The sequence below is a fragment of the Amblyraja radiata genome, chromosome 7 (genome assembly GCF_010909765.2).
Source record: "Amblyraja radiata isolate CabotCenter1 chromosome 7, sAmbRad1.1.pri, whole genome shotgun sequence".
Taxonomy (NCBI): Eukaryota; Metazoa; Chordata; class Chondrichthyes; order Rajiformes; family Rajidae; genus Amblyraja; species Amblyraja radiata.
In genome coordinates this window covers 35,827,939-35,852,362 of record NC_045962.1, presented here as the reverse complement: position 1 = coordinate 35,852,362, position 24,424 = coordinate 35,827,939, and the positions used below count along the sequence as shown (strand labels likewise).

Below are 24,424 nucleotides of genomic sequence, written 5' to 3'. Positions count from 1 at the left end.
GTGTTCCAGCTTCTTCCCACATTACAAAGGCGTGTGTGTTTGTAGGTTAATTGGCCCTCTGTCCCTAGTGTGTAGGGAGTGGAGGTGACTGTGGGATAACATAGAATGAGTTGAATGGATGATCAATGGTCGGCGTGAACTCGGTGGGCCATAGGGCCTGCTTTCATGCTATACCTCTATAACTAAAAACTATTAAACACTATAAACACCAACTAAACTTCAAACTATGAACTGTCTTGGTTGCACTAGGGACTTCAGGCTTTTGTTTTCTTTTGCATAATATTGTATTTTTAAAATAATTTATTGAACTTTTTTTGGTTGTTTATTAATTACTGTGTTTCCAGACCTGTTGTGCTGCTGCAAGTATGAATTTATTTGTTCCCTTTTGGTGCAAATGACAATTAAACCAGAGTAAGGCCTGGATTAGGGGTATTAACTCCAGGGAGAGATTGGACAGGCTTGGATTGTTTTCTCTGGAAGACTCGAGGTTGAGGGGTGATCTGATAGAAGTATATAAAACTTCTATACTAAACCTATAGATAGGAAGAGTGTCAGAACCTTTTTCCCAGGGTTGAAATGTCAAACACTAGAAGGCATAGCTTTAAGGTGAGAGGAGCAAACTTGTTTTTACACAGAGGGCGGTGAGTGCCTGGAACGCATTGCCAGGGGTGGTATTGGAGACAGATGCGATAGTAGGATGACTTTTGGATTGGCACATGGATATGCAGAGCATGGAGAGATATGGATTGTGTGCAGGCATCATGTTTGGCTCAAACATTGTGGGCCAAAGGGCCCATTCCTGTGCTGTACTGTTCTATGTTCTAATAGTTACAGCTGAGCACTAAAGCAGTTCCATTGAGTCAATTTTTAATCTTAAAACTGATTAAATCTGGCTTCTATTCCCATTCAATGAACATCTTTAGATTGCTTAAAGTAATTTTTTTTAATACTAAAAATAAATCTGCTGCAATTTATTTCTTCCAACATTTACACAAATCAGAAATGTCTTTATTACTTAAACCATAAACTCATCTGGGAATTTACCATACATTTTTAACTAATGTGCTGTGAATCAAACATGACCTTATGTGCAAAGTAATCTCAAAAGTAAATGTCATGGATGAAAAATGAACCAGCTACCTGTCGAGATGCCTCATAAATCTGGACTCTCAAGGACAGGTTAATAACTCTCTGATAAATTACAAAGCTTAGACAACAATAAACCTGTATTTACTAAATTAAAAAGCAGCAAAGGTCAGTGGTCAAGGGTTAAATGTTTAATTGTCATATGTACCAGCAACGGAACAATGAAATTCTTACTTGTGCAGTTTAACAGTCCTGTAAATGCAATAACACACAGATAATATATAATAATTAATAATATGATAAATTAGTAGCAGTAATACTAGGTAACCATGATAGTGCAAAATCAAAATTTAGTGCAACCAAAGACACAGTCCATAGAAGATCATAGTTGCTGAGGTTAGTGGTGTGCAGTGTTCAAGAGCCTGATGGTTGCTGTCATTATAGATCATACATCGTGGAAGCAGGCCCTTTGGCCCAACTTGTCCACACCGACCAACATGCCCCATCAACACTAGTTCCACCTGCCTGTGTTTGCCCCATATCCCCCTAAATCTGTCCTATCCATGTACTTGCATCAGTGGAGAACATGGATAGGTGACCTATTGTGTGTCGCTTTTTCAGTCTGAAGAAGGGTCCCGACCTGAAATGTCACCTGTTCCTTTTCTCCAGAGATGGTGCCTGTCCTGCTCAGTTGCTCCAGCACTTTGTGTCTATCTTCAGTAGGAACCAGCATCTGCAGTTCCTTCCTACTCAATAGTCGCCATGTTCCTGGCACCTTGTACCCTTCAAGTTCAAAGTTGTTAAGAATGTCCGAAGAAGAGTCTCAACCCAAAATGTCACCTTTACATGTTCTCCAGAGATGATGCCTGACCCACTGAGTTACTCCAGCACTTTGTGTCCATGTTTGATATGAACCAGCATCTGCAGTTCTGGCAACATCCTCATAAATCTTCTGTGCGCCCTTTCCAGTTTGACCTGTTGTCTTTCAGGTGAGATATTCAATTGGCTTGGAAACTATTTCAAGAAGAGTGGGAAAGCCAAATTCCTGGCACTTCCTTGCCAATAATTATCCAACAAGCAATGACATTAACAATAACTATCTATGCTACTTCAATATATTACCAAAAACGGACACTAAATGAATGCCAGACGAACTGAGAGAGAAAGCTGCCAAAAGTTGGAAAGTTCATTACCAAGCGGAGCAGATTGCGACACGCCCAGACCGATGCTGAGGCCGAATGCTTTAATATGTGAAAGAATATGTGTGTGTTTATGATTGTGTTTATAGTTTGTTTGGTTGTTTGTTTGTTTGTCTTTTTGCACAAAGTCCGCGAGCATTGTCACTTTTCATTTCACTGCACATCTCAGATGTGTAAGTGACGAATAAACTTGACTTGACTTGACTTGAATGCGATTATCCAATGTGCGTCTGGTTTGCTCCAGTACAAAGGAGACCGTATCACAAACACTGAATGCAGTCCACAAGATCAGAAGAAGCGCAAATTATTTTTTTCTTAAGACGGACACAAAGTGCTGGAGTAACTCAGTGGGTCAGGCAATGTTGTACACAAATTGTTGGTCATGGTTTCAACACTACAATATTGACTCCACTTAAAAAGTATTTCATTGACTGTAAAATCCTTGAGGAGTTTCTGAGGGAACACATGCAAGACGCTATGTAAAATATAAGCTTCTCTCTTTAAGTCCTAGATAGTTATTGTTAATGGCATTGCTTGTTGGATAATTATTGGCAAGGAAGTGCCAGGAATTTGGCTTTCCCACTCTTCTTGAAATAGTTTCCAAGCCAATTGAATATCTCACCTGAAAGACAACAGGTCAAGCTGGAAAGGGCGCACAGAAGATTTATGAGGATGTTGCCAGGACTTGAGGGCCTGAGGTTGAGGTTGATAGGGAGAGGTTGAGCAGGCTAGGACTCTATTCCTTGGAGCGTAGGAGGATGAGGGGTGATCTTATAGAGGTGCACAAAATTAAGAGAGGAATGGATCGGGTAAATGCACAGTGATCAGTCGTTAGAGTTTGAGTCATGCAACACAGAAACAGACTCTTATGGGCCTGTCCCACTTAGGCGACTTTTTAGGCAGTCAATAAACAATAGACAATAGGTGCAGGAGTAGGCCATTCAGCTCTTCGAGCCAGCACCGCCATTCAATGTAATCATGGCTGATCATCCCCAATCAGTACCCCGTTCCTGCCTTCTCCCAATATCCCCTGACTCCGCTATCTTTAAGAGCCCTATCTAGCTCTCTCTAGTCGCCACATGGTCGCCACATGTTCGCGGGTGGTTGCCGGGGAGTCGCCTTCATGGTCGTGAGGAGTTCCCGCATTCTGGGAACTAGTCGCAGCCTCATTATGGTCGCCGCAAATTTTTCAACATGTTGAAAAATTATCGGCGACTAGAATGAAGCCGCCATGGAGAGTAGCGAGAATTCTCCTCCCCCCCTCACCTGCATCCACCTATCACTTGCCAGGCTTTGTCCCACCCCCATCTCGCTTCCAGTTTTCTGCCCCTACTACAATCAGTCCAAATAGGGGTCCCGACACGAACCGTAACCTTTCCATGTTCTTCAAGGGTGCTGCCTGACTTGCTCAGTTACTCCAGCACTTTGTGTCTTTTTCTGATAAATCCCCAGATTTTGTCATGTTTATTTTTCTGTAGAAGTTGAATTGAATGAGATACAAAATATTTATTGTCAACAGTTCAATAGAGACAACTTGCAAATAGAATTGATGATATTAAGGAGACTGGAGAGGCAGAATAAAAGCAAGAATGCAGGTGAAATGTGCTTGTGATGGCTTTTTGGTCATCAGTTGAGTCAATTTCTATGAAAAGAGGGTTTGCAACGTTTAAGAAACATTTAGACAGGCATGTGGATGGAAAGGTTTAGAAGGATATGGGCCAATTACAGGCAGGGGGGTCTAGTGTGGATGGGGCATGTTGGGCGGCGTGTGCATGTTCGGCCACTGGGCCTGTTTCCACACTGTATGACTAGAATGGTGCCGGGATTAGAGCGTATTAGCTATAAGGGGAAGTTGGACAAACCTGGATTTTCTCTGGAGCGTTGGAGGCTGAGATGAGACCTGATAGAAGTATATAAAATCATGAAAGACATAGATAGGGTAGATAGTTGGAACCTTTTTCCCTGTGGAAATTTCAGAGGACATTGCTTTTAAGGTGAGAGGGGCACAGTTTAACGGAGATGTACGGGACAAGTTTTTACACAGAAGGTGGTGGGTGCCAGGAACGCGCTGCCAGGGGTGGTGGTGAAGGCAGATACGATAGTGGCATTTAAGAGGATTTTTGATAGGCACATGGGTATGCAGGGAATGGAGGCATATGGATTGTGTGGAGGCAAAGGAGAATAGTTGAACTTGGCATCATGTTCGTTACAGATATTGTGGGCCGAAGGGCCTGTTCCTGAGCTGACCTGTTCCATGTTCTATGAGAACGGTCTATCCAGAGAAGGATAATCTTCTCATTACAGTATCTTTTTTTTTGGTTTCACAACGTTCTGATAACAATCTGGTTTGGAAGCTTGTCTGAATTGCTGAGTTCCTCTTCAGATGCAATTCTGTTTGCGACCACGATACAAAATTCAGTTTGAGAGGCAGCAATATTTAATATTTAATTTTCTAAACAGGTCTTCCTCTGCCATAGTTTAGTTTAGTTTGGAAACACGGAGTGGAAAGAGGCCCTTCGCCCAGCAAGTCCACGCCGACCAGCTATTCACACTAACTCTATCCTATTCACGACCAGTTGTTCACACTAGCTCTACCCTACACACTGGGGACAATTTACAATTTACAGAAGCCAATTCACCTATAATCCTGAATCTTCTAACATGGTGGGCAGAGACCCTGTTTCAGCGCTGTATCTTTAGAAAGTTAATAATCTGTAGAGGGAATAGTAAGTCCATAAATACTGTTCCTGCGCTGCTCTATGTTCTCAACAATTTACTGACATCCCATTTTCTTACCCTGACCATTTTAGCTGATATTTTGAACTTTGATCTCTCCTCAGATATTGATCTACTCTTCAAACCTGTTATCATTAGAATTAATGTCACACAGCATAGAAACCTTCGGCCCATCTTGCCCACACTGACTAACATGACCCATCTCCACTTGTCCCACCTGCCTGTGTTTGACCCATATCCCTCTAAACCTATCCTATCCATGTATCTGTCCAAATGTTTCTTAAACGTTGCGATAGTAGTGCCTACCTCCTCAGGCAGCTCGTTGCATATACCCACCACCCTTCGTGTGAAGTTGTTAAACATCAGGTTCCTATTAAAGTTATCCCTCCTCACCTTAAACCTATGTCCTCTTAAACCCCTTCCAAACTCCAGTGCTCACTTTTCTCCTTGCGAACTATCCTTCCTGCCTCTGATTGTCCTTGCCTCTCCTGTCCAGCCTGTGAACATGTTGCCATCTCATATTTCCACATCTGAGCCCTTCCGAGCAGTCCAAATAAGAATAGTTGACATTGTTGGTAGTGGGGAAGGTTATCATAGATATTGATCAGTGGGTGAAATAGGCAGCACAGTGACAGACGGAATTTAATCCTGATAAGTGCAAGGCAATGCACTTTGGGCGAACCAAAATGGAGAGGTCAAGAAGTGAATGGCAGAGCACTGGGAAATAATGATAACTCTAGGGACCTTGATGCACAAGTTCAAGGTGATGAGGAATTCTTGCAATATACTTGCCTTCTGTAGCCAGGGTATTGAATAAATGTAATAAAATATTGTGTTGGCCCATCTGAATTAACGGGTACAATTCAGATTAGAGAGTATTGATATTGGTTTATTATTGTCACGTGTACCACAACCGAGTAAAAAACTCTATCCAAACAGATAATACCATAGGTAGACTCAAAATGCTGGAGTAACTCACCGGTTCAGGCTGCTTCTGTGGAGAAAAGGAATAGGTGGCGGTTTGGGTCAAGACCCTTTTTCAGACTGGTCCCAACAATGGAACAATTATATTTTTACTTGCTGCAAATTAACTGGCCTATGAGTGCAATAACAAACTGATGAAAAGATAATAATCAATAATACAAAAGATTAATAACTGTAATATTAGGTAACCATAATAATGTAAAATCGAAGTCCGAAATGCAACCAAAGACACAGTCCATAGAAAATCCCAGTTGCTGAGGTTAGTGTTGTGCAGTGTTCAAGAGCATGACGGTTGCTGGGAAGATGCTGTTCCTGAACCTGGAGGTCACGGTTTTCAGGCTCCTGTACCTTCTTCCCGATGGTGGCAGCGAGATGAGAACGTGGCCAGGGTGGTGTGGGTCTCTGCTGGCTGCCTTTTTGAGGCAGCGCCTCCTGTCGATCCCTTCGATGGTGGGGTGGTCAGTATGTGTGATGGACCAGGCAGTGTACACCACTCTCTATGATCTCTATGATTGTTCATGGGCATTTGGGCTAAAGGGATGACCACAAATATGGAGCAGAAAAGGACTGGAGTTGTGGGAGCTGAAAGTTCAGAAGTGTTGTATAGCACTGTTCAGAAATATTCAGAAATGTCCCGACTCAAAACTAATAATATTAGAAATATCAGAACAAAGCCTAAAACTTACAACAAGCCAAAGAAACTTCCTTGATTATACAGGTGCACAACCTTTTATCCGGAGTTCCGGAAACCGAAAAGCTCCGAAAACCGGACATTTTTTCCAGGATGTCGTTTGCACACCAAAGCTCGCGTTTGGCGCCAAACTTGACCCAAAACGACCCACGGTCAACCCAGGTCTGTACTACTGTAGCGGCTGCCTCCTCCCCGGAGACCGGTGAGACACTTAAACATCTGTAAATCATTGCTTAAATGTTAGTCAGTTAGTTTGGAGGGCTTTTATGTGAGGGGGGGGGGGGGGAGTGAAGGGGGAAACTTTAATTCTTAGTCCCCTACCTGGGCGGGGAGCGGGCAATGCCTTACCGGGTCGCCGTGCAGTAAGCTCCGGAGCGCTGTGGCCACTGACTCCCAACATCGCGGAGCTGGGGCTGCGGGCGTCCGGCCGCGGGCGGGGCCGGTTGTAGCTCCGACCCCGGCAACTCTACCCCTGGCTGCGCGGCACTCCAAATCCAGCGACGCCCGCGACCGGACGCCCGCAGCCCCAGCTCCGCGATGTTGGGAGTCGGCGGCCACAGCACTCCGGAGCTTACTGCACGGCGACCCGGTAAGGCATTGCCCGCTCCCCGCCTCTCCGACCAGGTAGGGGACTAAGAATTAAAAGTTTCCCCCTTCACCCCCCCCCCACCATATAAAATCCCTCCAAACTAACTGACTAACATTTAAGCAATGATTTTCAATGATCCCCCGGTCTCCGGGGAGGAGGCAGCCGCTCCAGACTTTTCAAGCCGCCCACCTAATCTACGCTAAAAATCTTCCATTCCGAAATCCGAAAAATTCCGAAATCCGAGAAGTGTCTGGTCCCAAGGCTTTCGGATAAAAGGTTGTGCACCTATAGTATAATAACTGGGGAAAAATTAATATTAAAATTTTGGAAAAGTCCAACAACCCAAACATGTCCAACAATCAAAATGTGGATTATGGAGATGTCTGAGACCTTATATTTGGAGAGAACTAGACTTGTCTTAATTGACAAACAAGAATTATTTGCTAGAATATGGTCTCCATTTATTGACTTTTTGAAAGGGTAAATTGGTCTGGCACGGAAGCCTGACTGAAGCTTGAACCCAGGATTTGATGAATAGATATGTTTTATAATCTACGGACCTATCTCCAAAGTTGTATTATTGATAATTTATTCTATTCTTTTTTATCGTGTTTTTTTCTCTTCTTTCTCACTATCTATAAAAAAAATAAACAAATAGAAGCAGAGTTAATATATAATTGATAAATGAGGATCCCTATTACTCTGATAGCTGGAATCCCATCTATTAACAATATGTAATTGATATACTAAATGTGTTTTGATTATGATATGTACATGCTTCTAATAAAAATATTATTTTTAAAAAAAGAAATGTCCAGAAATGTTGTATATAAATGAGATTACAGAAATAGAGAAGGGGCAGGATGCAGTGCTTGGTTCAATTAATTTGAATGCAGTTTCTTTTATGTTTAATTGCGTTTAGCGATACAGTGCAGAAGCAAGCCCTTCGGCCCACCGAGCCCATGCCAGCCAGCGATCCCCGCACATTGACACTATCGTACACACTGAGTACAAAATCTAATTTTAATTGAAGCCAAGTAACCTACAAACCTACATGTCTTTGGAGTGTGTGAGGAAACGAAATAACCCGTATGTATATGGCATCATGCTTCCATTCTCAGACCGAAGGCATATTCTCATCGCACTTCGCACTTAGATCTCGTACTCAGAGACAGTACTTTAATATTACACTGTGATATCAGTAAACTCTTCACTGGCAATGTACACTTCCTCTCACTGTTGTTTAATTCCCTTTGGTGCTTGGAAATGGGTGGCTGAGATGAAAGTGACCTTTCATGCTTTCAACGCGAGGAAACTTGATCTAAAACTGTTTCATTTTGTTATCAGATGCAGGAAGTGGAAACATACTCTCAACCTTTGCATGAGAAGCAAAAAAAAGGTGCACTACTGTATATTGCAATCGAAAAATTATCTGCCTTGCTATCCCTTGATAGTGGTTTCTTATGTTATGTGATCTCAATGTACTGACTTTGAAAATCCAATTATACATAATTAATCCAAGGCAATTAGTGAACAAAGGACGCTGTGCAGGTTTAGATTGTACATATTATTTTTCGATGTGAGGAGTGTGTCATTGTTTTCATGTTGAATATTTGGATATTATTATACAGTTTTATTTTTTATGGTATTATTTTTAAATGGCGGCATTTACGAGGGTTTTAGTGAAATGTGGCATAGGCATAGGATCAGGATCTAGCCACATGGTCTTCATCAGATGACCAAGTGTGCTGAGGAATGGTTAATGGAGTTCAATGCACATACGTGCGAGATGTTGTATTTTGGGAAGTCAACCCAGGGCAGGATCTTCAAGGTGAACGGCAGGGCTCTGCCAAGTTCAGTTTAGGTTATTGTCACCTGTACTGGGGTACAGTGAAAAGCTTTTTTGTTGCGTGCTATCCAGTCAGCGGAAGGACTATGCAGTACATGTTTGCATTCAAGCCGTCCACAATGTACAGATACATGCTAAAGGGAATAAAGTTTAGTGCAAGATAAAGTCCAGTAAAGTCGAATTAAAGATAGTCTGAGGGTCTCCAATGTAGATGGTAGCTCAGGGCTGCTCTCTAGTTGGTGAAAGGATAGTTCAGTTGCCTGATAACAGCTGGGAAGAAACTGTCCCTGAAACTGGAGGTGTGCGTTTTCACATTTCTGTAACTCTTGCCTGATGGGAGAGTTGAGAAGAGGGAGTGACCGGGGTGAGACTCGTCCTTGATTATGCTGGTGGCCTTGCCGAGGCAGTGTGAATTGTAGATGAAGTCAATGAAAGGGAAGTTGGTTTGTGTACAGTGTTGTAGAGCAGAGAGATCTAGGAGTGCATGTACACAGTTCCTGGAAAGTGGCGTCACAGGTAGATAGGGTGGTCAAGAAGACTTTTGGTACATTGTTCTTCATCAGTCAGGGTATTGAGTATAGAAACAAAGAACTGCAGATGCTGGTTTATACCAAAGATAGACACAAAGTGCTGGAGTAACTCAACGGGTCAGGCAGGATCTCTGGAGTAAAAGGATAGATGATATTTCGGGTCAGGACCCTTCTTCAGACAAAAACTTGAGGGTGGAGGGAGGGGGGCGTGAAGAGCTGGTGGCGAGAAAAGACCAGGACCAATTGGGGCCGACAACAAATAACCTCAGGCAGGGCAGTGTCCTGGTAGGCCCATTGTTGGCTGGGGAAGGTGTGATACAACATGGTATAGAAATTGGCATGTTATGTTACAATTGTACAAGATGTTGGTGAGGCAACATTTGGAGTATTGTGTTCAGTTTTGGTCACCCTGGAAAGATGTTTAGTAAAGAACTGCAGATGCTGGTTTAAATCAAAGGTAGACACAAAATGCTGGAGTAATTCAGTGGGACAGGCAGCATCTCTGGAGAGAAGGATTGGGTGACATTACCCATTCTTTCTCTCCAGAGATGCTGCCTGTTCTGCTGAGTTACTTCAGCATTTTGTGGCTTTATTGGAAGATGTTGTTAAGCTGGAAAGGGTGCAGAGAAGATTTGCGATTGGTGTATTGATCGGTGTATAAGATCACAAGGATTGATGTATAAGATTACAAGGGAAATAGATAGTGTAAATGAACAAAGTCCTCTGCCCAGGGTAGGGGGAATGAATTACCACAGATAGTAGGTTTAAGATGAAAAGGGAAAGATTTAAAAGGAACCTGAGGGGCAATGTTTTTACTCAGAGGGTGGTGAGTGTATGGAACAAGCTGCCAGAGGAGGTAGTTGAGTCAGGTACTATAAAAGCATTTGAAAGACATTTGGACAGGTACATGGATAGGAAAGGTTGAGAGGAATCTGAACCATATGCAGGCAAATGGGATTAACTTGGATGGGACATCTGGTCGGCATGGATGAGTTGGGCTGAAGGGCCTGTTTCGATGCTGTTTTCAATGCCCTCGCTGTTTGATTCAATGGCTATAACATGGATAATGAAGGATATGGATCATGTGCAGCAGAGGAGATGAGTTTAACTTGGCATCATGTTCAGCATGCATACTGTGGGCAGAAAGGTCTGTTCCAGTGTGCAGCTGTAAGGCTTTTCATTCAATTTAATTTGTTCATTACATTGTTCATTACACGGATGGTTTAGAATAATTCTCACGGCCTGCTTGAACGTTGAGGTTTGAGAATTCAGCTTTGTTAGAGAAAAGTCAGAGAATCTAGTTTTTATAGTTTACATTTAACGTATGCCCCAATATACACATTGTTGGAAATTAGTTGTTCCTTTCCTACCACGCACCCTCTACTGCACGCTGACCTCGGGGAGATAGAAAGGTTTACCTTGGTTTATTGCCAGGTGTCCTGAGGTGTAGTGAAAAGCTTTGATAATTATCTTCTGTAATTTGTAAATTGTCCCTAGTGTGTAGGATAGTGCACATCTACACTAGTTCTATGTTATCTCACTTCCTCACCCACTCCCTACAAACTAGGGGTGATTTACAAAGGGCCAATTAACCTACTGGCGTGTTGGAGGAAACCGGAACACCAGGAGGAAACTCACGCGGTCACAAGGAGGATGTGCAAACTCCACACAGACAGCACCTGAGGTCAGGCTCAAACCCAGGTCTCTGCCGCTGTGAGGCAGCAGCTCAGCCCGCTGTGTCACTGTGTCACTCTACAGTCCTAGGGTTTGGGTGGGGAGTTGGGTCTGTATTCAAAATTAGGCAGGACATAAAATCCCAGGGACTGCCCAGGGAACCTGCAAAGTCCATCGGATGTTGTACCTTGATGTCCATTCTTGCTCCAAGCAATGGTCACGTGAGTTGGATCCATTCATTGGATAATAAGCAGGAACCCATACGTGGAGAGCTCATTTAAAAAAATGTATTAGCTCTTGGATCAACCAATTCAGTGCAGACCATTGATGAAACTTGTCATTGTATTAGTGTCCAAACGAGTTGGTCAGAACCTCAAATGTTATCCTTTAAAATAATTCTATGGCCTCCTCCGTTAGAATCTCCAATAGCATTTCTCTGCCTTGCAAATATAACCTTCATATGTCAATCTAGACTTTTTTTCTTGACTTGAAAGCTTGCCAAAGTTTGCAATTGGATCTGGAGACCTTGTTCGTGTTTAGCACAGGTATCCCTATCACCTATTACCTAATGAGTCAGCAGCACACAAAGGTCTCCCTCTAATTTAGAAAGTAAGGGGATGCCTTGACTTGAACCCTGGCCAGGTAGCTTTACTTTCTGAGTGATGTGGCAGATCTTTGCTATAAAGTTACAGCACCAAAATAACCATTGAAAAAGGCTTATGCAGTAAGTGGGAGATTCTAGGACCAGAGGGCACAGCCTCAGAATAAAAGGATGTACCTTTAGAAAGATGAGGAGGAATTTCTTTAGTCAGAGGGTGGTGAATCTGTGGAATTCATTGCCACAGATGGCTGTGGGGGCCAAGTCAAAGGATAATTTTAAGGTGGAGATTGCCAGATTCTTAATTGGTAAGGATGGCAGATGGAGTTTAATGCTGATAAATGTGAGGTGCTACACCTTGGCAGGACAAATCAAAATACGACGTATATGGTAAATGGTAGGGAATTGAAGAATACAGTTGAACAGAGGGATCTGGGAATAACCGTGCATAGTTCCTTGAAGGTGGAATCTCATATAGATAGGGTGGTAAAGAAAGCTTTTGGTATGCTAGCCTTTATAAATCAGAGCATTGAGTATAGAAGCTGGGATGTAATGTTAAAATTGTACAAGGCATTGGTGAGACCAAATCTGGAGTATGGTGTACAATTTTGGTCGCCCAATTATAGGAAGGATGTCAACAAAATAGAGAGAGTACAGAGGAGATTTACTAGAATGTTGCCTGGGTTTCAACAACTAAGTTACAGAGAAAGGTTGAATAAGTTAGGTCTTTATTCTCTGGATCGCAGAAGGTTAAGGGGGGACTTGATAGAGGTCTTTAAAATGATGAGAGGGATAGACAGAGTTGATGTGGATCAGCTTTTCCCTTTGAGAATAGGGAAGATTCAAACAAGAGGACATGACTTCAGAATTAAGGGACAGAAGTTTAGGGGTAACATGAGGGGGAACTTCTTTACTCAGAGAGTGGTAGCGGTGTGGAATGAGCTTACAGTGGAAGTGGTGGAGGCAGGTTCGTTGGTATCATTTAAAAATAAATTGGATAGGCATATGGATGAGAAGGGAATGGAGGGTTATGGTATGAGTGCAGGCAGGTGGGACTAAGGGAAAAAAGTTGTTCGGCACGGACTTGTAGGGCCGAGATGGCCTGCTTCCGTGCTGTAATTGTTATATGGATGTCAGGGGTTACGGTAGACCAGGAGAATGGGGTTGAAAGGGAAAGATAGATCAGCCATGATTGAATGGTGGAGCAGACTCCATTGGCCTAATTCCGTAATTCTGCTCCTATGTGTCATGGTTTTAATCTTTGCCTCTCCCTACTTATAGCTATGCCTTCCACGCTTTGACATTTCCAACCTGGGAAAAAGGCTCATACTGTCTACACTTATCTACACTTTACTTTAGACTTTATAGATACAGCATGGAAAAAGGCCCTTCCGACCACTGAGTCTGGGCCGACCAACGATCACCCCTTACACTAGTTCAGTCCTACACATTAGGGATAATTTACAGAGACCAATAACCAACAAACCTGCACGTCGTTGGAGGAAACCAGAGCACCCGGAGAGAACATGTATCTTTCTATCGGGCCTCACCTCAACCTCCGACGCTCCCATGTGGCAGGTGAGAAGGGCCAAATGTGCTTCCCTGGCTTTGGACAGGACATTGAGTTGCTCCTGGAATGAGCTCCCAATTCTTGATTCTCCTTGGGAAATCCTTTCCTACAAATCACCAGCATTCCGGATGCGATCCATCTGTCATGCTGTCCTCCTTTTCAGCTGACATATGAGAGTTAACATCACATAGACATCAGGCTTTATTGTCATCCACTAACCTTGTCCTAAAATGATTGAATTGTTAGCCTGAAGGGAAGATGTTATGAAACTGCAAAGAATTGCAGAGTTGCGTTTTCGAAACTCGCAGTTTAGGGCTCCAAATCAGGTTTACCATCATATTCATGGTACAAATGCTTCTGATAAATGTTCAAATTTCTATTTTCTAATGTTTTAAAATGTTGACTGTGTAGTGGATTCTGTTGGTATAATCTAAAAGGCAAGTTATTCAAGAGACAAGAGTGTTTAATTGTCATATGTACCAACAACAGAACAATGAAGTTCTTCCTGTGTAGGAAGGAACTGCAGATGTTGATTTAAAATGATGATAGACACAAAATGCTGGAGTAACTCAGCAGGGACACTGCCTGACCCGCTGAGTTACTCCAGCATTTTGTGTCCATCCAATGAAGTTCTTACTTGCAGCAGAACAACAGGCCCGTACATCAATCAACAAGATAAAGTGTAGATACTCTGAAGCATGTAAATATGCTTAGTCATACAGCACAGGAAACAGGCCCTTCGGCCCAACTCATCCATGCCGACCCGATGCCTCATCCAAGCTAGTCCCATTTGCCTGCATTTGGCCCATATCCCTCTAAATCATTCCTGTCCATGTACCTGTCCAAATGTCTTTTCAATGTTGTTGTAGTACCTGCTTCAACTACCTCCTATGGCAGTTCATTCCATATACCCACCACACTGAGTGAGAAAATTGCCCCTCAGGTTCCTAATAATTATTTCCCTTCTCATCTTAAACCTATGTTCTCTGGTACTTGATTCCTACTCTGGTAAAAGACTCCCTACATCCACCCTATCTATTCCTCTCATGGTATGTACACATCTATAAGATCACTCCTCATCCTCCTGCACTCCAAATAATAAAATCCTAGGTTTCTCATGTCCCTCAGGTTCCTATTAAATATAATCCCTCTCACATTAAACTTATGTCCTTTTTTATTTTCGAGAAACATCGTGGAAACAGGCCCTTCAGACCACTGAGTCCATGCCGACCAGCTATCACCCTGTACACTTGCACTATCCTACACATTAGGGTCAATTTACAATTTACAGAAGCCAATTGACCTACAAACATGTATGTCTTTGGAGTGTGGGAGGAACCCGTAGCATCTGGAGAAAACCCACGCGGTCACGGGGAGAACGTACAAACTCCGTACTCCGGTTCCTTTACCCTGGGAAAAAGACTGTGCATTCACCCCACCTATTCCCTTGAATAATTTTCTGTTATTAAAAGGATCCCGTTCACTTTATAAGGGTTAAAGAGTTATATTTATTTCAAATCATCTATGAATAATTCATGTAGGGTACACACAAGCTGTTGTAAATATGACTACATACAATGTATTATGAAAGAAAATATTTAAATAGAAAATTCTGAAGGAATATACACAGTGGGAAATCAATGCTATTTACAATGATTGCAGTTACAATTATTGTCGGATATTGAATAGTTGTGAATTTAATTTCCAAGAATGAATTAAAATTGATAAATTATATTTAATAAAGGAGAAATCTAATATTCAGTCACTAAAAATAAGTGTTTGAATGCTGTTACCAAATTATCAACATTGCAGTCATAAAAATATAGAACATAGAACAGTACTGCGCAGTAAAAGGCCCTTCAGCCCACAATGTTTGTGCCATACATGTTGCCAAGTTAAGCTGATCTCATCTGGCAACACGTGGTCCATGTTCCTCTATTCCCTGCATATCCAACATGGTTTACCATTAAAATATAAATAGCATTGTCACATATCCTGTTGTTATAGATACAAATCCTGTTGTTATAGTTCCAGTCATTGGTTGGTTATATTCATTAATTAACAATAATAAGATTGATGGGTTACAATTGGCAGTTCTTGATTAGCGGAGATTAAGTTTAGAGGAGACTTGGAAACTTAAAGTAACTCTTGTTAATCAATCCTAAAGCTCTCCACATTATACTGCACATGTGTGATTCAACTCATGCTGTTCTGCTATGGATTTAGTCCGGCATGAAGAAACAAGTGTCATTACCCTAATGCGCATTCATTCTCATGTCAAGCCTGCATAGTAGGGAGTATCTGGCTGTAGCCACTACATGACTTTTTATAAAAATTAGAATTATAATTCTGAGAATTCAAGGACAGGTACATGGACATGCAAGGTATACAAGTATATAGATTGGTAAAGAAGGTATACGGTATGCTTGCCTTCATCGGTCAGGGCTTTGCGAATAAGTCAGGAAGTCATGATGCGCCTTTGTAGGGCTTGGGTCAGGCCGCATTTGGAGGAGTGCGTGTCTTTCTGGTCGCCTCTATTACCGGAAGTACCTGGAGGCTTTGGAGAGGGTGCAGAGGGGGTTTACCAGCAGGCTGCCTGGATTCAAGGGTATTAGCTACAAAGAGAGATTGGACAGACTTGGATTGTTTTCTTTGGAGCGCCGGAGTTTGAAGGAAGACCTCGTAGAAGTATACAAAATTATGAGAGGCATGGATAGGGTAGACAGTCAAAGCCTTTGTCCCAGGATGGAAATATCAAATACTAGAGGACATAGCTCGAAGGTGAGAGAAGCAAAGTTTAAAGGAAACGTGTAGGGCAGTTTTTCCACACAGTGCGTGGTGGGTGCCTGGAACGCGCTGCCAGGGGTGGTGGTGGAGGGCAGGTTATGATTGTGGTGTTTAAGGGACTTTCGGATGGGTACATGGATATGCAGGGAATGGAGAGATATGCATCACCTGCAGGCTGATAGGAGTTGGTCTTGCCATCATGTTCAGCATAGACATTGTGGGCCGAAGGGCCTGTTCCCATTCGGTACTATGCTATGTTCTAATATAACAGCTTTTCTGGTTTGCCTTTCATTGGTGTTAAGTAAAAAAGAGTTTTAAGAAGACTTGAAAGGAAACATGCAGCAATCATGGTGTTCGTTATTTATGTTAAGATTCATCACTCCTGTACAGCCTGTTCCTGTGCTGTACTCTTCAATGTTCAATGTTTTATGATGTGGCATCTGTTTGTTTGATAGGGGACAGTAACTTCTCGCGCCTAATGACAGAAAATATATATCTAGGTTCTGAGATTCCAACTTCCTCCAATTCTCAAATTTACCTTTCATAGAGAGAGCCCCCCTTCTTCCCCTCCCCCCGCCTCCCCATCCCCTTCCACCCGTATCCCTCCCTCCAGCTTTACATTTCACTCCTCCTCTTCTCTCCTTATCTGACACCCTTTTGTCTCACCCTCACCGTGATCTCCACGGATGCAGCCTGACCAGTCGCATTACCCCAGCACTTTGTGTCTTCTTTTGTAATCCTGCATCTGCAGTTTCTTGTTTCTACTTTCAACGTTTCACTTGTCCCATACACCTCCCTCCTCTCTCCCCTCCCCTCTTGCCCCCTTCCTCCACCCTAGTTGTTTTACCAGTTCCACTGTTCTCCACATTGTTTCCCATTTGATATCACAGCTTCTCTGGCCAACCAGGAATCTACCCGGAACCGCCCTGCCTGATTGATCCAGGGCTTTTTCCGCCCTTAACCCCCCCCCCCCCCCCCCCCCCCCAATTCCCCCACACCCTACTTTCAGTCTGAAGAAAGCTTCTGACCCGAAACATCACCCATTCTTTTTCTCCAGAAATGCTGCCTCACCCGCTGAGTTATTCCCGCACTTTGTGCCTACCTTTGGTTTAAACCACAATTTTACGCACTTCTATCAGGTCTCCCCTCAACCTCTGATGTTCCAGAGAAGGCAATCCACGTCTGCCCAACCTCCCCCAATGGCTAATACCCTCTAATCCAGGCATCATTCTGGTAAACGTCCTCTGCACCCTCTCCTAAACCTCCTCATCCTTCCTCCATTGGGACAACCAGAACTGCATGCAATACTCCAAATGCAGCCCAAAGTCCTATAAAGCTGCATCATGACTTCCTGACCCTTATACTCAATGCCCCGACCGATGAAGGCAAGCATAGCACAGGCCTTCTTTACTATTCAATCTACTTGCGTCGCCACCTTCAGTGAGCTATAAACCTGGACCCCAAGATCCCTCTGCACATCAATGCTGCTGAGGATGTTGCCATCAACTGTATACTTTCCTCTTCCATGCAACCTCCCTATGTGCAGTGGCTCACACTTCCCTGGTTCATAATAGGATTATTATGTCTTCCAAGGTATAAACCATAGTAAGAGACAAGGAAATTGGCCCTAAAGGGCTGGCAGTTGGATATTACCGATACCAGTGCATTAAACATTTCCTTACACAAGAAAAACAACATCTAATTGTTGTGATGAAGGGTCCTGTCTCGAAATGTCATCCATTCCTTTTCTCCAGAGATGCTGCAAATCCCGTTCAGTTACTCCAGCATTTTGTATCTATCTTCGGTATGAGCCAGCATCTGTGGTTCCTTCCTACACATCTAATTGTTCTTAGTGCTCCCAATGAATAAAATATAAATTGGTCATTGAAATGAAATATTTACTTGTAACTGTGACTGTTATGTGGGTTTATGCCAATGATATTGAACAATGTGCATCAAAGGTATACTATAACAAAAATAAAAAGGTTCAGCAGTTAAAATAGTACTTGATTGAAACAGTACTCTTTGCAGAGAAAATGATTACATAGCCCGAGGGCAGATGCACTTGTTTTCCTCTGTGTTTCCTTCCGAACTCTTATCATTTTTCCAAAATGGTTCTTTGCTTTTGTGTATATAATCTGTCACGGGAAGATATAACCAGGCAGACAAATGAAAAGATTCAAAGATTGTGCTAAAAGAAATGTATCATCCAAACTGTCTTCGTAGAATCTCTGGCCGATGTCCACTCGGAGATAAAGAACATTCCAGAAGGTATTGAGAATCTTGAGTCCATGCATTGGATACACAGAGTTAGCAGGAAAGGAATGCACTACTCAGCAAACTACCCACCCATCTGTGTAAGTCTGGTTCCTACCTAAAATCATAAGACATGGGAGCGGAATTAGGCCATTTGGCCCATCGAGACTGTTCCGCAATTAATCACGACTAATTTATTTTTCCCTCTCAACCCCATTCTCCTGCCTCTGCCCAAAACCTTTGATGCCCTGCACACTGCCTCATCAAGGCCACCAGCATAATCAAGGATCAGTCGCATCCTGGTCACTCCCTCTTCTTCCCATCGCCAATTAGGCAAGAAGTACAAAAATGTGAAAACACACCGAGTGTTGGCCCGAAACGTTGCCTATTTCCTTCGCTCCATAGATGCTGCTGCACCCGCTGAGTTTCTCCAGCATTTTTGTGTACCTCCAGATTCAGGGACAGGTTTTTCCCAGCTGTTAAAAGGCAACTGAATCATCCTCTCTCCAACTAGAGAATGGCTCTGACCTCCCATCTACCTCATCGGAGAGCTTCAATATCTCTAATCGGACTTTACTGGACTATTTCTTGCACTAAACATTATTCCCTTTATCCTGTATCTGTACACGGTGGACGGCTTGATTGTAATCATGTATTGTTTTTCTACTGACTGGATAGCACGCAACAAAAAGGTTTTCACTGTACCTCAGGACACTTGACAATAATAAACTAAATTAAATTAATCGAGAACCTTATCTTGTATGTCTCCACATTGGACTCAATTTCCAACTCAAAGCTCATCAAACCAGTGTTGAGGCAAAGACCTGGAAGATAGCAAAAATCAAAGTGCTGGAGGTCTCAACCCAAAACATTATCCATGTTCTTCAGAGATGCTGCCTGACCTGCTGAGCTACTCCAGTACTCTGTGCCCTTTTGTGTATTAACTAGCATCTGCAGTTCCTCATTTCTACTGCTGGAGGAAGTCAGTGGGTCAGGCAGCATCTATGGTGGGAAATGTGCAGATGATATTTTGGGTTGGGTTGGGTCCCCGTTCTCCCTCTAACCATTCCCTCCACAGATGCTGCCTGGCCCGCTGAGTTTCTCCAGCACTTCCTGTTTTTTTCTCAAGATTCCAGCATCTGTATCTCCTGTATCTTGTATTTCCAGTCCTGAAAGATAATCACTTGAAGTAATTATTATGGCACAGTGGTGCAGCAGTAGAGTTGCTGCTTTACAGCACCAGAGACCCGGGTTTGATCCTGACTACGGGTGCTGTCTGTACGGAATTTACAAGTTCTCCTTGTGAACACGTCGGCTTCCTCCGGATGCTCCGGTTTCCTCCCACACTCCAAAGGCATACAGGTTTGTAGGTTAATTGGCTTCTGTAAACTGTCTCAAGTGTGTAGGATAGAACTAGTGTATGTGTGATCAATGGACGGTGCGGACTCGGTGGACTGAAGGGCTTGTTTCCGCACTGTATCTCTAAACGGAACTAGTGTGCAAACACATCTAAAGAGTGCTGAATCACAGAGTAATTTTTATAAAAGATGGAATCCGACGTCAGGGCAGCATCTGCTCGGATATTATTTTCGTAGAATTACTCTGTTAAAATCAGCTTTGTTGAAATTGAATTTGTAGGTGCATTAATCCGTTGCCCAGTGTATCATATTCCACACAACAAGCCCAGGTCTAAATTGACCTATTTGTACAATGAGGTGAAAAGGAATGTAAATGTAGTCAAAACATACTCTACAGACTCGCATCTTGCGATAGCTTCACAAATATTTTCAAGATTGGTGATTTATTCTATGACATGCTAAAGAATCCTTAAGTTTCAGAAAAGATATAATATATGTTAAATATTCCTTCACATCCACTTTGCCAAGTGTGAAAAAAACATTATTTTCATGTAAAATGTATTAATTGCACAATCCACTTATACATTGAATAACAGCATACGGAGGGACAAAGTAATAATGAGCAATATGCCATCCATTTATGTATCATAGCCCCAGCTTTTTGTTTAATTGTACATTAATCATTTCCATCCTCATACCCAGAGAATAGAACATTTCCAGATGGCAACCTTGCTTTTTTTCTCTCCTTGCAAAGAGTCGGCTTCTGTTTCAGATAATCATTTATAATCATGTGTGATGTTTTGGAGAGAAATGAGAGCAAATTTAGGTTAGAAATCCAAACTAATCTGAATTAGATTGGATATATTCAACAGGCCACAGTCAGGTTACATCAGTTTTTGCACAAGGATGGAATGTATATTTAATCTGTCAGTAAGAATATTCTTCCATCAAGTTGCCTGACTTCATCGCAAGTTGAGCTTTCATAGCAAGTCCGGTGTTTATTGTCGTTAATCAGAAATAATATATGTAATTGTTCTTGACGCTGCCATTTAAGATTGTTCTCTACACGTGTAAAAGAACGACTGTCTCTTAATTTTGGTGAATGCACGCCCTTGTGCTAAGGATTGAGCAAAGCATTCACATATCAGCACGGTCACAAGACTATTTGCCTTGCCCTCAGTCCCGCACAGCCCTCTTGTGAATTTTGGAAGTGCAACCTCGAAATGTAATAATATCGATGAGGCCAGCCCTGCCTGCCCAAGTCAAATTTATACCACGATTCGTTTTGCTAAATGAATTCCTCATTCTGTATATTTCCCACTTCCTCTGTTAAATATTCCTTCACATCCATTTTGTCAACTACGAGGAAAAAAAGATTGGCTACAGGTAAAATGTATTAATTGCACAGCCCACTGATATTCCTTGACCTCAAATGTACCTCCTCACACGGCTGACTAAAGGGTAACAAAGAGATCTTTGAGTACAATCTTTAATAAGGCACTAGCTTCGTCTCCAATCCCAAGGATCACGTTTAGTTTTGGGTTCATTATTGTCACGTTTAGTTTACATTATTGTCACGTGTACTGAGTACAGATAAGCTTTTTTTGCGTGCTAACTAGTCAATGGAAAGGCTATACCTGCTTACAATCGAGCCATCCACAGTGTACAGATACATGATAGAGGGAATATCAATAGTGCAAGATAAAGCACAGTAAAGTCTGATTAAAGATAGTTCAAATGTCTCCAATGAGGTAGATAGTAGCTCAGGTTTGCTCTCTAGTTGGTAATGGGATGGTTCAGTTGCCTGATATCAGCTGGGAAGAAACTGTCTGAATCCAGATGTGTGAACGTTCACACTTCTCTACCTCTTGCCTGATGGGAGAGGGGAGAAGAAGGAGTGCCCAGGATGAGACTGGTCCGTGATTAGCCGAGGCAGCGTGAAGTGTAATTCGAGTCAATGGAAAGGAGGTTGGTTTGTGTGATGGTCTGGGCTGCGTCCACGACTCTCTATAATTTTGCGCGGTCTCGGATGGAGCTGTTTCCAAACCATGCTGTGGCGATTTCTTTATCACATCTGAAGGAGTTGGTGAAAGTTGTTGGGGACATACCGAACCTCCGAAGCCTTCTAAGGAAGTCGAGGCATTGGTGTGCTTCCTTGGCTGTTGCTTTGATGTGGGTGGTCTAGGACAAGCTGGTCATCGTGTACCGAGGTTCAGTGAAAAGCTTTGTTTTGCATGCTACCCAAACAGATCAAATAATTCTACAGTCTACCTAGTTTATTGGGGACCTCTTTACCTCTTTAAAACAGTTTTTTTCTACAGTGGATGGAGCATCCCCATAGTAATCAGACACCAGTCCGCTTAACAACACAGGCTACTAGTTACACCATGGGAAGCCATTGACGTTGACAAGCAATTGCCTCAACGGACACATGCAATGGTACTCTATTAAACAACATAATAAACAGCCTTTAGTATTTTTAGCTTGCAGTAACTAAAATACATTTTCAGCTGTTAAAAAGGAATTTTCTAATTGAAAATAACTAGGTGCTTCACGGAGTGACAGCTGGGTAGTTGGAGTGAATCCGTTGCATGGTTATAGACAATCGGCAATAACAGACACCATTTCCTCTCTCTATAGTCCTTTATAACAATGGTTATCTGTATACATAAATACAATCAAATCTAACACAAGTACAATAGGTAGAGCAAAGATACAGAGTGCAGAATGTAGTTATTGACAGAATGTAGTATGGAATCATACAGCATAGAAACAGGCCCTTCAGCCCAACTCATTCATGCCAACCAAGATGTTTTATCTAAGCTAGACCCGCCTCTACCTCTATCTTTCATTCTGAAGAAGGGTTCTAACCCAAAATGTCACCTATTCCTTTTCTCCAGAGATACCATCTGTCCCGCTGAGTTACTCCAGCACTTTGTGTCTACCTTCATGTCTATAAACTCATGTATCTATAAACCAGCAACTGCAGTTTCTTCTTACTCATTTATGGACACTGCCTCCTATGTGTACCTTAGGTACAATTTATATTCACTAAAAAGTACCAATAGGTGAGAGTATTAAGCTGGAGTATTCCAACAACTATATATATTAGAATAATGCGTCAGTATGTGTATGAATATGTTCATCGGGACGTGGAGATGCGGAGGAATTTCTTTAGAGAGGGTGGCGAATCTGTGGAATTCATTGTCACGGATGGTGGTGGAGGCCAAGTCTTTGGGTGTTTTTAAAGTGGAGATTGACAGATTGTTGATTAGTAAGAGTGTCAAAGGTTACGGGGAGAAGGCAGCAGAATGGGGTTGAGAGGGAAAATAGATCAACTTTGATCGAATGGTGGTGCAGACTTGTTGGGCTGAATGACCTAATTCTGCTCCTGTGTCTTATGGTCTTATGGAATGCATCTTAGATGCTTAAGATGCATCTGGCTCTGTGATGCAGCTCAGCGGAAGAATGCTTGCTTTTCATGTAGAAGTCCACGGGGTTCAAATCCTGGCACCTTAATGCTGGTGACTATGGATTTAAGGACTCGAGGGCATGAGCTATAGGGAGAGGATGGACATTCTCGGACTTTATTGCTTGGAGCTTATTGAGAGGTATAAAATTGTGAGGGGAATATATAAGGTCAACGCACAGAGTCTTTTACCCATGGTAGGGGGATCAGGAACCAGAGGTTTAAGGTGAGGGAGGAAAAGTTAATAGGAACCTGAAGAGCAAGATTTTCACACAGAGGGTGGTGGGTACATGGAACGAGCTGTCAGAGGAGGGAGTTGAGGCAGGTACAAGCTGAGACTAGCTTAGATGAGGTATCTAGGATGTATTAGGCAGAACAAACCTGTAAACCAGTAATAATTTAATGTCTAAATAGTAACCCAATGGATTCAGAAATGGTGTTCCAATGGAAAATGTCTTAGACTTTTGGTTTGGTTTGGTTTAGTTTAGTTTGGTTTAGTGATAAAGCGTGGAAACAGGCCCATCGACCCAACGAGTCTGCGCCGACCAACGATCACCATGTACACGTGTTCTATGTTATCCCAATTTTGCATCCTACACACTAGGGACAATTTACAGAACCCAAATAACCTACGAATCTGCACCTCTTAGGAATGTGGGAGGAAAGCAGGGCACCCAGAGAAAACCCATGCAATATAATTTCTTGTAATGTCAGTGTTATATGATTATGTACTCCCTGTGGGATCTTAACAGTTCACTCGGGCAATTGCTAACCAAGTTATTGTAAACAACATGCTTTGCCTGTGGTCACAACACAATTTTCAGAATGAATCCCAGATTCATCATTGAGATACTAAGATACATTAAAGCCACAGTTAAATTCTGATTACCATTGTGATTTGACATTTTGCAAATTTACAAAAGCTTCTTGAAAATAACTGTGTAGGTGCTATCTAAGAACATGTAATGCAGTTAGATTTTTCCTTTTAACTTCTGGCACTCAACGCATTTTATGCAGACAGTTGTATTCATGTCAAGTGGTCAGTCAA

General features: G+C 42.5%; 1 protein-coding gene and 1 long non-coding RNA gene across 3 annotated transcripts in view; both read left to right on the top strand.

Moving 5' to 3' along the window:
- The window catches only part of kcnh7 (potassium voltage-gated channel subfamily H member 7), a 350,824-nt gene that overhangs the window by 72,677 nt on the left and 253,723 nt on the right, over nt 1–24,424 (top strand). The gene's annotated exons all lie outside the window — the stretch shown is intronic.
- On the top strand, nt 412–16,229 carry LOC116975278. Its single transcript, XR_004412581.1, has 3 exons — nt 412–495; nt 3,185–3,187; nt 16,184–16,229. It is a non-coding gene; the product is annotated as an uncharacterized LOC116975278 (long non-coding RNA).